This window comes from Schistocerca serialis, chromosome 10, assembly GCF_023864345.2.
Source record: "Schistocerca serialis cubense isolate TAMUIC-IGC-003099 chromosome 10, iqSchSeri2.2, whole genome shotgun sequence".
NCBI lineage: Eukaryota > Metazoa > Arthropoda > Insecta > Orthoptera > Acrididae > Schistocerca > Schistocerca serialis.
Window position 1 is genome coordinate 69,569,887 of NC_064647.1, and position 15,045 is coordinate 69,584,931.

Below are 15,045 nucleotides of genomic sequence, written 5' to 3' on the forward strand. Positions count from 1 at the left end.
CACCACGAAGATGACGTGCTACAGACACGAAATTTAACCGACAGGAAGAAGCTGCTGTGATATACAAATGATTAGTTTTTCAGAGCATTTACACAAGGTTAGCGCCGGTGGCGACACCTACAACGTGCTGGCATGAGGGAAGTTTCCAACCGATTTCTCATACACAAACAACAGTTGACCGGCGTTGCCTGGTGAAACGTTATTGTGATGCCTCGTGTAAGGAGGAGAAATGCGTACCATCACGTTTCCGACTTTGAGAAAGGTCGGATTGTAGCATATCGCGAATGCGGTTTATCGTATCGCGACACTGCTGCTCGCGTTGGTCCAGATCCAATGTCTGTTAGCAGAATATGGAATCGGTGGGTTCAAGAGGGTAATACGGAATGCCGTGCTGGATCCCAACGGCCCTGTATCACTAGCAGTCGAGATGACAGGCATCTTATCCGCATGGCTATAACGGATCGTGCAGCCACGTCTCGATCCCTGAGTCAACAGATAGGGACGTTTGCAAGACAATAACCATCTGCACGAACAGTTCGACGACGTTTGCAGCAGCATGAACTATCAGCTCGGAGACCGTGGCTGCGGTTACCCTTGACGCTGCATCACAGACAGGAGCGCCTGCGATGGTGTACTCGACGACGAACCTGGATGCACGAATGGCAAAACGTAATTTTTTCGGATGAATCCAAATTCTGTTTACAGCATCACGATGGTCGCATCCGTGTTTGGCGACATCGCGTTGAACGCTCATTGGAAGCGTGTATTTGTCATCGCCATACTGGCGTATCACCCGGCGTGATGGTATGGGGTGCCATTGTTTACACGTCTCGGTCACGTCTTGTTCGCATTAACGGCATTTTGAACAGTGAACGTTACATTTCAGATGTGTTACGACCCGTGGTTCTACCCTTCATTCGATCCCTGCGAAACCCTACATTTCAGCAGGATAATGCACGACCGCATGTTGCAGGTCCTGCTCGGGCCTTTCTGGATACAGAAAATGTTTGACTGCTGCCCTGGCCAGCACATTCTCCACATCTCTCACCAACTGAAAACGTCTGGTCAATGTTGGCTTGTCACAATACACCAGTCACTACTCTTGATGAACTGTGGTATCGTGTTGAAGCTGCATGGGCAGCTGTACCTGTACACACCATCCAAGCTCTGTTTGACTCAATGCCCACGCGTATCAAGGCCGTCATTACGGCCAGAGGTGGTTGTTCTGGGTACTGATTTCTGAGGGTCTATGCACGCAAATTGCGTGAAAATGTAATCACATGTCAGTTCTAGTATAATATATTTGTCCAATCAATACCCGTTTATCATCTGCATTTCTTCTTGGTGTAGCAATTTTAATGGCCAGTAGTGTAAAAGCTAGGTGTCGCAGAGGTTAGCACGCTTCACTCGCATTTGGGAGGACGGCGGTTCAAACACTGACCCGGCCATTCTGATTTAGGTCTTCCGTGATTTCCCTAAGTAGTTTAAGGCAAATGCAGGGACGGTTCCTTCGAAAGGGCATGGCCGACTTCCTACCCCATCCTTCCCTAATCCGTAGAGATTGATGACCTCGCTGTTTAGTCCCCTCCCCCGAATCAACCAATCAACCAAGACATCTGCAGTGACAAACGTTGAATCTACAATTCTCTCCCTTCAGTGATGCAGAGCACTGGGACTGCCTCTGTATATTAAGGTACAAATGTATCTCCCTCTCAAAATCTTCATCCACTCTACGCTGAAAAGTACTACATTCCATCTAATTCAGTTGTCCCACTTTTGTCATGCTGATTGCTGCCACTATGTTCCTTTGCCCTCTGGATGTCACTGTTAAGCAGTCGTTGGCCTCCAGTGAAAGAGCACGCAGCCAATACTGCCTGTAGTAATCCCTTCTGACACTTGGAAATGTGATGAAGCTAATCACATCTCCAGTTTTTTACAAAAACTTTTCTGTCGTGGTAGAAAAAAATTCAGCTCCTTTATTCGCAAATATCTTGACACACCATCACCAGGGATACAAGAAACCATTTAGCCAACATGATTCACATTTAGCAACAATACTAACTCGCCTCTACTATCCCTCCGTAAACACACATGTTGGCGCATGCACTTATGCACTTTGCACAGATAAAAGCGTCTGCACAATAAAAGGACACACACACAGACTTGCTAGTCTTAATTCTTGTGATGGCAATGCCTCTCAAGGTAACAGCAAACCATGTAGGTCATAAGAGTAAATGCACATTTCATGCGTTTGTATAATTTACGATATGAAAATTTGCTCGAAGTGAATCTGAGCCTCCTGAACACCTCGAAGATCTCTCACGCCGCTGTAGATACTGAGAAAAGATGGACGTCATGTCATCAGTATGTGAAGCCCCCTGTACAACGACCGTAACAGCTGTGTGTTGCTTTTCTTCAGATGTAAAATGTAACAAATTCTTTATAAGTGAATGGAGTTAACAGCAAATTTATTTTGTTACTCTGCCGAGTGAAGTGTTGCACATGAGAAACCCACCCTCTGTCAACCAATCAAATGGTCACTTTTTACTGGTATAAAATATAATGCCCAAATGAAAGTGCTGATGCCGCTGTTTCAAGTGAAAATCGTACACTGCATATACTCAAAATGGATCGGAGTGTTCTCACAGCTGTTCGTTTGTCGATTCTTCATCTTTCCTATTCACTGACGAAGCAAAAAATGTAAATTCAGGATGCCTCTACATTGGCCAACGACGAAAGGTTGCACAGTGCTTTAAAAGGTGAGACCATGCACCTCTGCCTGCCTCTGATGTGAATTACTGTCAACACTGACCCACAGTCTGACACAGAATACTAGTAATGGTGCCACATAGCTTTAAAACACACAGAGCACTGGCAGAGGTCAAAGCCAGAACGCCGACATTTCTCCAGACCTGCAAACATTTCCAAAGGAACTTTGCTCGTAATCAGAGTAACACGCGCACTGCAATATCATATTGATCCGCCGATACCGGGCAAGCGGGAATATCAATAACGGATGTACGAGTACAGGTCGTAGACGCGAGTTTGACGACATATGTGGGTTTGGGGCTGGCCCTGAGTCGTGCCAAATGGTGAGGCGACCGCTCCCGATACAACGGGAAATCCGGGTTTGAGTTCCTGTCCGATGATTCCATTCAGTACCCAGAACAACCCACTCTGGCCGTAATAAAAGCCTTGATACGCCTGGGCATTGAGTCAAACACAGCTTGGATGGTGTTTACAGGTACAGCTGCCCATGCAGCTTCAACACGATACCACAGTTCATCAAGAGTAGTGACTGGCTTATTGCGATGAGCCAGTTGCTCGGCCACCATTGACCAGACATTTTCAATTGGTGAGAGATGTGGAGAATGTGCTGGCCAGGGCAGCAGTCGAACATTTTCTGTATTCAGAAAGGCCCGTACAGGACCTGCAACATGCGGTCGTGCATTATCCTGCTGAAATGTATGGTTTCGCAGGGATCGAATGATGGGTAGAGCCACGGGTCGTAACACATCTTAAATGTAACGTCCACTGTTCAAAATGCCGTTAATGCGAACAAGAGGCGACCGAGACGCGTCACCAATGGCACCCCATACAATGACGCCGGGTGATACGCCAGTATGACGACGACAAATACACGCTTCCAATGTGCGTTCACCGCGATGTCGCGAAACACGGATGCGACCATCGTGATGCTGTAAACAGAATTTGGATTCATCCGAAAAAATGACGTTTTGCCATTCGTGCACCCAGGTTCGTCGTTGAGTACACCATCGCAGGCGCTCCTGTCTGTGATGCAGCGTCAGGGGTAACCGCAGCCATGGTCCCCGAGCTAATAGTCCATGCTGCTGTAAACGTCGTCGAACTGTTCGTGCAGATGGTTGTTGTGTTGTAAACGTCCCCATCTGTTGACTCGGGGATCGATACGTGGCTGCACGATCCGTTACAGCCATGCGGATAAGATGCCTGTCATCTCGACTGCTAGTGATACGAGGCCGTTGGGATCCAGCACGGCGTTCCCTATTACCCTCCTGAACCCACCGATTCCATATTCTACTAACAGTCATTGGAGCTCGACCAACGCGAGCAGCAATGTCGCGATACGATAAACAGCAATGGCGATAGGCTACAATCCGACCTTTATCAAAGTCGGAAACGTGATGGTACGCATTTCTCCTCCTTACACGAGGCATCACAACAACGTTTCACCAGGCAACGCCGGTCAACTGCTGTTTGTGTATGAGAAATCGGTTGCAAACTTTCCTGTCAGCACGTTGTAGGTGTCGCCACCGGCGCCAACCTTGTGTGAATGTTCTGAAAATCTAATCATTTGCATATCATAGCATCTTCTTCCTGTCGGTTAAATTAATGTATCACGTCATCTTTGTGCTGTAGCATTTTTAATGGCCAGTAGTGCATGTATCGCATAAAAATGAAAATTCTTAGATTGTAAACTTGCTTAGCACTTTCTGTAAAAATTTTCACAGATACCAAATGCATAGCAACTTCATTACTAACAATGATTCAGTCCGAAATATTTCATTCTAATGACCAGTATGCTTGTACCCTCGTGCTCAGAAAAAAGAGCATCGGTGACCCAGTCGTTGCCGTGTTTATTCGTATCCTTGTTAGCGAGAGTGAAGTTCAAAACTCCACCGCAAAACACCGATGGACCATGCAAGATGACTTGGGCGCCTACGAAATCCTTGGTAGTAATAGAAACGTTGTCTATTGCTTTATAAACTGTAAGACGCGAACGCCTGTCACCTCTGGTAGTGTACGATTTGTTACACTTTTCCACTGTCGATGCGGAGCCGAGAAGCATGCAGGTCAGTCCTGCAATGCTACACGAACAGAAATTTCTCGCATTGGTTAGACATGTGATATTCATAGGACATGTACACTAGTATGTACTGCAGAAATGATTAGCATTTCAGTCGCCTCAGTTCGGCACATGTCATGCTGCCTGGTAGCCACAGGGTCCGCCATGGCCCCTGATAACTTGTCCCATGCGTGATGGCATCGAGGCATATAAGACGCGAATGGCGTCCTGTGGTATAGCCATCCACGCTTCATTCACCTGGTTCCAAAGTTCATCTATGGTGGTCGACACTGGGTGATGGCGCTGCGCCCGTCGCTTCACCACATCCCACACGTTTTCGATTGGCGACAAGACTGCTGATCTGGCGGGTCAGAGCAAAAGGCTGACATCCTGTGGCACCAAGAAGGCACACGTTCATGCAGCAAAATGTGGTCGTGCGTTATCTCGATGGAAAATGGTGCCTGGGGCAGTGTGCACAAAGACTACAGCTACGGGTCGCAGAATGTCATTCACGAAGGTCATATAACGGCTCTTCTTCTTGATGATTTGGCTTGATTTGTACTTGGACTCGGCTAAAACTCGGCGACAGTCGGTACAGTGTTGAGATCGTTATCAAGTTACGATGACGACGGTACACAAACGAAATGTCGACGTGCGTGAGATATTTACTTCACCAATAATAGTAATTAATCGTTCGTAATCGATGTTTAACTGATTAATGATGAAATATTAATGATAAAACCAATACAGTCACATCCACAACAAATTCCCTGGAAGCTGGTCGTATTTTCAAGTATCTAAGAAATCGTAACAGTGGGCTTTTTATTTGAGTCAAAGATTTTACACAAGTGCCGAGCGCTACAGTCAAATATTATCGCCGCGCGTAATTATTACTCGGGAGTTTCTTGTCAAGAATTTGATAGAATTTTAAATCACAAATGCACGACTTGGCACGAGAGGATGTTTTATTGCACAATATCAGTCACTTTCTAACCGAGCCTTGAGAAGAAAACTTTCCCAGGTGTTGGGGGGATTTAAATTATATGCTTCGGACCTATCACTGAAGTTCCATAAACCACTGGCTATTATGAATGAAAATTGTCTATCAGTGTTCGTTGCCTAAATCACTGTCTAAGTAATGTTTAGTTCAATTATCTAGTTAAAAGTTCACTTTATTGTAGTGGGTAAAAGTCCTCCGTTCGAATTCTAATGTCGTGATATTTGAAGTCAGAAGATCGTATTACTGCGTCATAATAGATCGCAATTATTCAATTTCAAAAACATTCTAAGCGCGCCTACATGTACGAGCATTCAGATATATGACCCGCTTCGGCTAACTCTCGTAACGTAGTGACAATGCATTGAATTATACTTAGTTATTACTCACGATTCCCAAAGAGCACTCACACGGAGCATTCTTTGGGATCGTTGGTTCTACTTTGCGAATGTTAATTTATGCTAATTCTGCGATTTATTATGATTTTGATTTTAATTTTGCTGAAATTTAATCTTTCTTTCGTAGATTGCTAAATTGTCAAGTCTTTGATTCCTGATTTAATTACTTGTTATTGTCCTAATCATAGTGATAAATGGAACTTCGTTCGCTTATTCACTTTTCTGGGAATTTGGGACTTGGGGGGAAATCTTTGGGGTATTGAGAGCTAATTTTTGATTTTTTATTTCTCGTCCGAGGAAGTGGCATTACAGTCACACACAAACTGTGATTTATGGCTGTACCCAACAGCACCCCCACACCATAAGGCCTCGAGTCGGCCGTGTATGTCTCGTGCCAATGCCGTCACTGTGATGCCGCTGCCCCTCTCTGGATCGAACCGAAACGCGGCCATTACTCTCAGACAAACAGAAACTAGATTCGTCAGAAAACACTATCGGATGCCATTCCTGTCACTAGCGACGTCGGTCCATGCATCATTCACGTCTAGAACCTTTCTGCACATTCGTCAAAGACAGGCAGAAAAGTGGACGACGCGCACGTAACTCATGCTGTAATAAACGGTGACGGTCACCTCTGGTAGTGTACGATTTGTTACACTTTTCTACTGTTGATGTGGAGCCGAGAAGGATGCAGGTCTGTCGCGCATTGCCAAACGAACAGAAATTTCCCGCATTGATGCATCACATTCTCTCACACCAATAATGCGCCCTCTTTCGAACTCACTGATTTGACGGTACGGTTCGCTCATACGTCTGCGAGGCGTCCAGCACGTCTGATCATGTTACACTGATCCTTAACGTTCATTTTACAGCGACAACGAGAGCGGCAGGCATACTTTACCGGTAGGTGGTGTTGCTACGCGATATTGATGTTGGTCTTGAACCTGCTGGCCGACATGGTTCAAATGCTAATCGTGTCTGCAGAACATAGTAACGTACATATCCTGTGAATATGAACGTCCTACTTGTAGTCGCTCAAGATGTTCTTTTTTCTCTCAAAGTGAGTGTACATATTCCAGGTGGCTCTGCTATATTTGGTTTAACGTATGTAGGAACACTAATACGAGATGTGTGTATCTTAGGATTTAATCAGAAAAAGTACCAAGAACACGACATAAAAAATTGATGATACTCTGGGAACAATTTTTTTTTTCATTTATAAAGTATGGCTCACATTTTCCTCTCTACGTTACTGTAGAATATTATACAGTCGTTGCTGTCATAATTATAGGCATCAACATGTATCTAACACTAAGATATCATTCAGTTGTGGTGGGAAGTGCCGAGAAGCGGTACCTTACACAAGCAGTAATGTAACTGATTTTAATACGTTGAAAACAGACGAATACGTCTTTCGCGATGGAACCAGTAAAGGTGCACTCAAATTAAATGACGCCAGTGCAAACCGCTCATAAACGTTGCACCTGCAGCTTAATACGTAGGCTGGAACTTAAATAGTGGCAAAACCGCTGTGGAGACACTATGCAATGGAATCTACTATTGTCGCTGATAGCACACGTTGTTGACATACCTGCCTTACCTCCGAGTAAACGGACTCGCCCGTCCCACATCACTGGCGTGCGCACGGAGTTGGACCAAGATTGAATGTGCCAGAGTTCGTATAGCACAACAGTGACATCGAGGTCTTCAAGAGGCGTGCGGGGAATCGGCATTGCGGTACAGAACAGTGGCACGTTGGGTAAAAGCCTTCAACGAAGGCAGGCATGCATCTCCCTCCTTTGGTTCCCCCCCTTTCGTTTTTCCGCTCCTCCCTCCTTCCCCCCCTCCCATCTGTCCAGGTAGCCTCCCCCCCCCCCCCCCCCCATCTGCCCTTGGCTACAGTGTGTCATCTTTGTGTCGACATTTTAGTGCAGTGTTTACAGTGAGTGTTCAGTGTTGTGTGTCTTGTCCGAAGTGTTTGCGAACGGACATCATACTGTCGCTGGGTGTGATTTTTATACCTCTTGCGAACAGAAACCAGATTGTCGCCATGTTTTTTTAATTGTCTGTCTACTGTGTTACCTGTCTGCTTCCTGTGTATTTTATTAGCTTTGTCAACCTTTTCCTTTATGTTTTAACTTTCCCCAATTTTTCGCCGTTTTACAATTTAAGTCACCGTTTTATCACCTGCTTTTATTGTTTCTTATCTACTTCTGACGTCTCAAAAAGTCTTTAGGCTGCAGAGCAGCGTAATAAGCTGCTGCCAGCCAACCCTCTTCTTCGGGGGGAATCGAAATTCAATAAAGGAAAAGAAAAACAAAAAGACGATTATCTGATTCGTCATCATCAGGAGCTGAATGTCTTCACTGCTGCTCCTTATAGCCCGCGGACGGCTTCTGATTGGTCGGCTTATGATTGCTCGGCGATTACGTACTGCTGTCACAGACGGTGTCACTGTGTGAGCCGGTGGCGCCACCGCTTCCGTTGGAACGTAAACCTGGGAAGGAACGTCTCTGCTGCTTCTCTACATCAAGCGCTCGTCTCCATGCACAGCTCAGATGACATCCGCTGACGCGGTTAAAGTTATTTTGGCTCATTCTTATTTCAACAGCCTCCTTTATAACAGAAACCCAGTACGTGGAGGTATGGGATAGACGTTTTGTTTCATCGAACAAAATTTTATGTTTGTTCGTGAGGCTGTGCTCCGCAATTGCCGATTTCTCCAGTTGTCTATTTTTAATGTGGCGGTGGTGTTCTGCACAGCGGTCAGAAACGGAACGAATCGTCTGACCTATATAATTACTTCCACACTTACAGCGTATATTATAAACTGCAGGGACCCTGAGGCCGAGATTGTCCTTAACAGGGCGCATCATCTCCTTAATTTTCTTAGGAGGACGAAAAATCGGTCTTGTACCTCGTCTACGCAAGACTCTTCCTATTTTGCTGGAAATCGCGCAACAAAAAGGAAGAACCGCAATCGGTGTTTCATCCTGTGAGTGTGCAGCATTTTCACGTTTCCCTTTTTTGGAGAACGCTACCTTTATATGGCGTGCACCATAGCTATTCTCTCGGAACACGTACTCCAGATGGTTACTCTCGGACCTTAAGTGGTCCTCGTCAGAAACAGTTTTTGCTCTATATACCAACGTGTTCAAAACGGCTCTCTTCTGAGCAGGATGATGGAAACTCTGTGCATTCAGGTATAAATCGGTATGCGTCGGCTTACGGTATACAGAGTGGCCAAGACGTCCGTCCGCCTGTCGTACTAAAACGTCTAAGAAAGGCAGTCCCCTTCCTTCTCCATCTCGACAGTGAACTGGATGTTCGAATATATGCTGTTCGTGAGTTCCATGAATCGTTCGAGAGCTTCTGCGCCGTGTGGCCAGATCATAAATGTGTCATCAACGTAACGATAAAATAAGGATGGACGGAGGGAAGCTGAATTTAATGCACGTTCTTCACAATTCTCCATAAAAATGTTAGCCAGTCATGGAGACAACAGAGAGGCCATCGCCATACCGTCCATCATTTCATAAAATTTGTTACCATACAAGAAGTAGGTGGTCGTCATTATGTGCCGGAACAACTTTGTAGTTTCAGAACATTTTAGTCAGCCAGGATGTGGTATCACTGTTCACAAAAGTTCCTGCGGAGGACACTTTGAAAATGCTGGCGGATCTTTTTCCTCCTGATGAAACAAAAATTCTGTCCCATACCTCCACGTACTGCGATACTGTTATGAAGGAGGCTGTTGAAATCAGAATGAGCCAAAATAACTTTAACCGCGATAGCGGATGTCATCTGAGCTGTGCATGGAAACGAGCGCTTGATGCAGAGAAGCAGCAGAGACGTTCCTTCCAAGGTTTACGTTCCAAAGGAAGCGGTGGCGCCACCGGCGCACACAGTGACCCCGTCTGCGACAGCAGTACGTAATCGCCGACCAATCAGAAGCCGTCCACGGGCTATAAAGAAGCTACCACAGCAGCAGTGAAGACAGTCAGCTCCTGACGATGACGATGGAGGTAATCGTCGAGAGCTCGAGATTTTATCCAGAACTAACATGGCAAGAATACCGAGAATGTTTTACATATAAGTTCCGTCGCGAAAAACTTCGTTCCCATATACAACGGTAAATTAAACTTACGTTACGTGAGCTGAATCGCTGTTTGATTCAACAATAAAAGAATTAACTTTCATTGTGTCTCTGTGTTGTCGCGGTCAATCTTCCCCAACGCTTTTCTTCAGCAGACACTGCACAACGCCACTCTGTCATTGCAATACAAAACCACATAGGGTCTCTATATTGAAGCAGTATGAGTAGTCACATTTTATTTTGATTGCACTGTTACCACTAATTTTCTTGCGCATTTTCGAGAACTCCTTGACGCTTCCCACACGTATGCACTGTTTTCACGTTCCTTTTGCAATCAAAGCTGCGGCATGAGTGCCACCTGATGGTGACACACTCCGCCCTCTTTTCTCGGTGGCACTCTCCTCTTTCAATCCACGGTTCTTTCCATTTCTCGAGGAACATTGGTGCGTCAGTACGAAGTGAAAGAATCTTAGCTCTTTGCACTAGCTGAAGGTTCATAAGGGAAAATCCTTCTCTTCTTTCTTGGATTTACCTCTTTCGCATGAAAAATCATTTGATTATTGATTCCTGCTGTATCCATTAGAGCTGTAACAATGTAACTGAAAACTATCCCTGGTTAATCTGTAGCTTCGTCAAAAGTTTCAGAAACTTGCAAAGCTAATGTTGTGTACATAGTTCCGCGTAGTCAGCACGTACACAACTTCCCCACTAGGCACAACAGCGCAGGCGCAGCACTCGTCCGTCTCCGCACTACGAGATGGCGCTGTCTTAGACACGGACCAAATTCTGCTTTCGCCGATCCGCGTATTAATATGTAATGCAGCCAATGAGATTGCTGCTAACGTAGAACCTTTTCTCCTCACGGATCACACTAGTGCAGTGATACCTGAACGCGCGAGTTATTATAATGAGTGTACAGACCTCCGATTAGTCAGTCTGCATTAGTCTGCATTTGTCTGTAGTCAAATTTCAGTCTGCGCCTAATAAGATTATCATATTCCTGTACATACCCATCAAGATAAATGATTAGACACTTTGTCAAGTATCAGAGACATGTGAGAATAAGATTAACGTACCAAGACCAAAGGAACTTCAGATTGTCAATTGTAAATAGCATCCAGAATCAAGTTAAATAAGGTTTATGATAGTTATTATTTAAATAAATGTGTATGAAAATTAATCAAGTTCTGTTTAAAGTTGGTCACCGTCAATCTGCTACTCTAAGCGTGCAAGTGCCATTTCTATCGTCTGACCTAACGGCAGAAGATAAACATGCCACAATAAGACCACGAGACATATTGCTGACACTCGCCTACTTCGTTAGAGCGACAAGTCAAATAATCTGATGGATGTGTGTACCGAAGGTCTTACAGTACGCACACCACAGCTAAAAACAATAAAACAGCCTTCTTTTTTTCGGTAATCGGGAACTGATATTATATCATTCCGGAAACCAAACAGACGGGAATGAAAATCCCTAGCTTTCTTAGGCAAAAATTGTTGTGGCGTCTTGCATTTATTTTTTGTCAGTATACCGATGTATGTTAGCCGCTTTTTCAACCAGGAGATGGCTAAAGGAGCAGCTGATGTGCCAGTTTACCATCGTATGGTTTCTTCTGAAGCCCCCAGAGTAAGTAATAAGCCTTCCTACATCAGAGGAAGAAATGGAAGTATCGTTTGGTCATGTAGGTCGTTTCCCACAAGACACTTCAGTATCACTTGTGAGGAATGCTTCAGCATCTGCGGAAACAAAAACTGAGCAGTGGTAAGATTTGCTGTTTTGAAGAGCGCGCCGCAGCGCGTAATGTGACTCAGTCGCCCTCCGTTTCTGACGGTGGAAGCGCTGTGGCAGTCGCAGCTTTGGTGTCTCCTTATGGTGAGAAAGGGGAAAGGTTGCCTATTCACGTGTATTTAAGGGGCGCTATGAGCTCGGCAGTGAGTCAGTCTGTCAGTCTCGGTGAGTCTGGTCAGTTGGTCAGCCGGGTCAGCGTGGGGCAGTCAGTATCTGTCTGTCGTCCGGAGTGTTAGTATCTGTTAGGTCGCCAGTCTGCTCGAGTTTATTCAGGCAATGGTCATTGGCGGTTGGATCGATCGGTTGGTCGGTCGCGTACTGAGACACAAGATGACTTGTCCGTCTTGAGCGTCGGCGCATGTGAGGTCGCCACGTCAGTCCGGTGGACCGCGCCGTATAGGGAGGGATAGTGGCTTCGCGGCCGACACGAGAGCAACAGGAGTCAACCCACGACATCGGACTGGCTGGGGAGAGCTGCGACGACGTGAGACGGGAGATCGACGCGCCTTCCTGCGTCCGTTGAAGCGGCTGGTAGCAGACGGTTCGGGAGAACGTTTTGGGGTGCTGCGCCTGGTCTTCGCAGACATCGCAGTTTATTAGAAGTTAAGTGATCCGTGATATGTTGTTTCATTTACTTGTTAAATTCTACTTGTTTTCTTGGTCAGCCGCCCGTTCTCAGCTTGTTCGTCTGTCTCTCGTCCGAATTTGTTAGGCAGTTAGTGTCTGTCTGTCTGTCGGTCGGTCTGCCGTTCGTTAATAGCTGCCTCTCTCATGTCTGGCTGTTAACGAATTTATAGAATTAAGGTGTAAAGGCCGAATTCCTGAAATATGATTTTATCTTGCCTATCATCTTGCGAGGCGGCATATGTGTAATGTAGAGCATGTTATACATTTTATGTAAGTCTTAATTTCATGGCTTTTATTTAAATAGTCATTTTTATAAAGTTGACACCCTTCCACCATCAGAGTCCTTTTAAAAACAAATTGCACTTGCGGTGGCAAATAATTTATTTGTACCATTTCCATCCCTCTTACGGGATGCATAGTTAATGTGTTTATGTGAGTTGTTAAAATTTTTAGTTTAAAATAATCTGGTGTGTTGCAGATTTGCACCAGTGTAGTCTTTCAGAAGTTGTTGTGAGCGGTCGTGACTACGGCCGTGTTGAAAGGGAGCGGCAAGCTTCTCAGCCCGAAGGCTCATACTGTCAATATTACTCTTTCTGCCTCTTAATAAAATTGTAACTTGATATTTCGAGGGTCCTTTTCTGCTTATAATTTTTAAATCTGTTTTTGAAAAGGCTCCTATGAATAAAATTCCCATTTGTTAAAGGTAATTTCATTTTCATCAGTTACTACTTCCACACTCACCTAGTGTGATTAAATGTGTTAATGTTCTTGATGAATCGCTAGTAAATAAAGTAAATTCTTTAAGAAAAGATTTTGAAAGTAAATTCACGGTTCAAAAACCTGTACCCCGTTCCACACTAGATTGTCCGGGACGTTGTTGTTGTTGTGGTCTTCAGTCCTGAGACTGGTTTGATGCAACTCTCCATGCTACTCTATCCTGTGCAAGCTTCTTCATCTCCCAGTACCTACTGCAGCCTACATCCTTCTGAATCTGCTTAGTGTATTCATCTCTTGGTCTCCCTCTACGATTTTTGCAGTGCAGGAAGGAATTTGTTCTTCAAAACATTTTCGTAGGATGCACCTGTTACCATAGTGCCCTTTGGAACGCAATGGGTAAGGATTACGCCCTCGCTGTCCCAGAACATGGACACCATCATTTTTTCAGCACTGGCGGTTACCCGAAATTTGTTTGGTGGCTGTGAATCTGTGTGCTTCCATTGAGCTGACTGACACTTTGTTTCTGGATTGAAAAATGGCATCCACGTCTCATCCATTGTCACAACCGACGAAAAGAAAGTCCCATTCATGCTGTCATTGCGCGTCAACATTGCTTGGCAACATGCCACATGGCCAGCCATGTGGTCGTCCGTCAGAATTCGTGGCACCCACCTGGATGACACTTTTCGCATTTTCAGGTCGTCATGCAGGATTGTGTGCACAGAACCCACAGAAATGCCAACTGTGGAGGCGATCTGTTCAACAGTCATTCGGCGATCCCCCAAAACAATTCTCTCCATTTTCTCGATCGTGTCGTCAGACCGGCTTGTGCGGGCCCGAGGTTGTTTCGGTTTGTTGTCACACGATGTTCTGCCTTCATTAAACTGTCGCACCCACAAACGCACTTTCGACACATACATAACTCCATCACCACATGTCTCCTTCAACTGTCGATGATTTTAAATTGGTTTCACACCACGCAAATTCAGAAAACAAATGATTGCATGCTGTTCAAGTAAGGAAAGCGTCGCCATTTTAAGTATTTAAAACAGTTCTCATTCTCGCCGCTGGCGGTAAAATTCCATCTTCCGTACGGTGCTGCCATCTCTGGGACATATTGACAATGAACGCGGCCTCATTTTAAAACAATGCGCATGTTTCTATCTCTTTCCAGTCCGGAGAAAAAAATATCGGAGGCCTTAGAACTTGAATGCACCTCGTATAACACCAAACAATTATGTTTCAGTGACCTTCCATCCATGGCCAGTTTTTCAACCTCCACGAGTTTCAGCCACTGTGAAGCAATGGCTGCCTGTAGCAAGTCTTTTTCCTTTATGTTGGTACTTTAATGACCCATGAGGACAAGGGCCAGGCAACGGATAAACACGGTCTGTCAAGACCTGGTGTTGTTTACAAACGTTGCATACTATAAAACAAAAGAGGGGAGGCAATTTGCCGTGCGAGATTAGCTGAGCGGTCTAGTGCGCTGCAGCTGTGGACTGTGTGGCTGGTCCCAGCGGAGGTTCGAGTCCTCCCTCGGGCATGGGTGTGTGTGCTTGTCCTTAGGATAATTTAGCTTAAGTAGTGTGTAAG

The 15,045-nt window shown here is 45.3% G+C and overlaps 1 protein-coding gene across 1 annotated transcript in view; it reads right to left on the minus strand.

Annotated features, from left to right (window-relative positions):
* LOC126424841 (ankyrin homolog) overlaps nt 1–15,045 on the minus strand; it is a 63,685-nt gene that overhangs the window by 737 nt on the left and 47,903 nt on the right. The gene's annotated exons all lie outside the window — the stretch shown is intronic.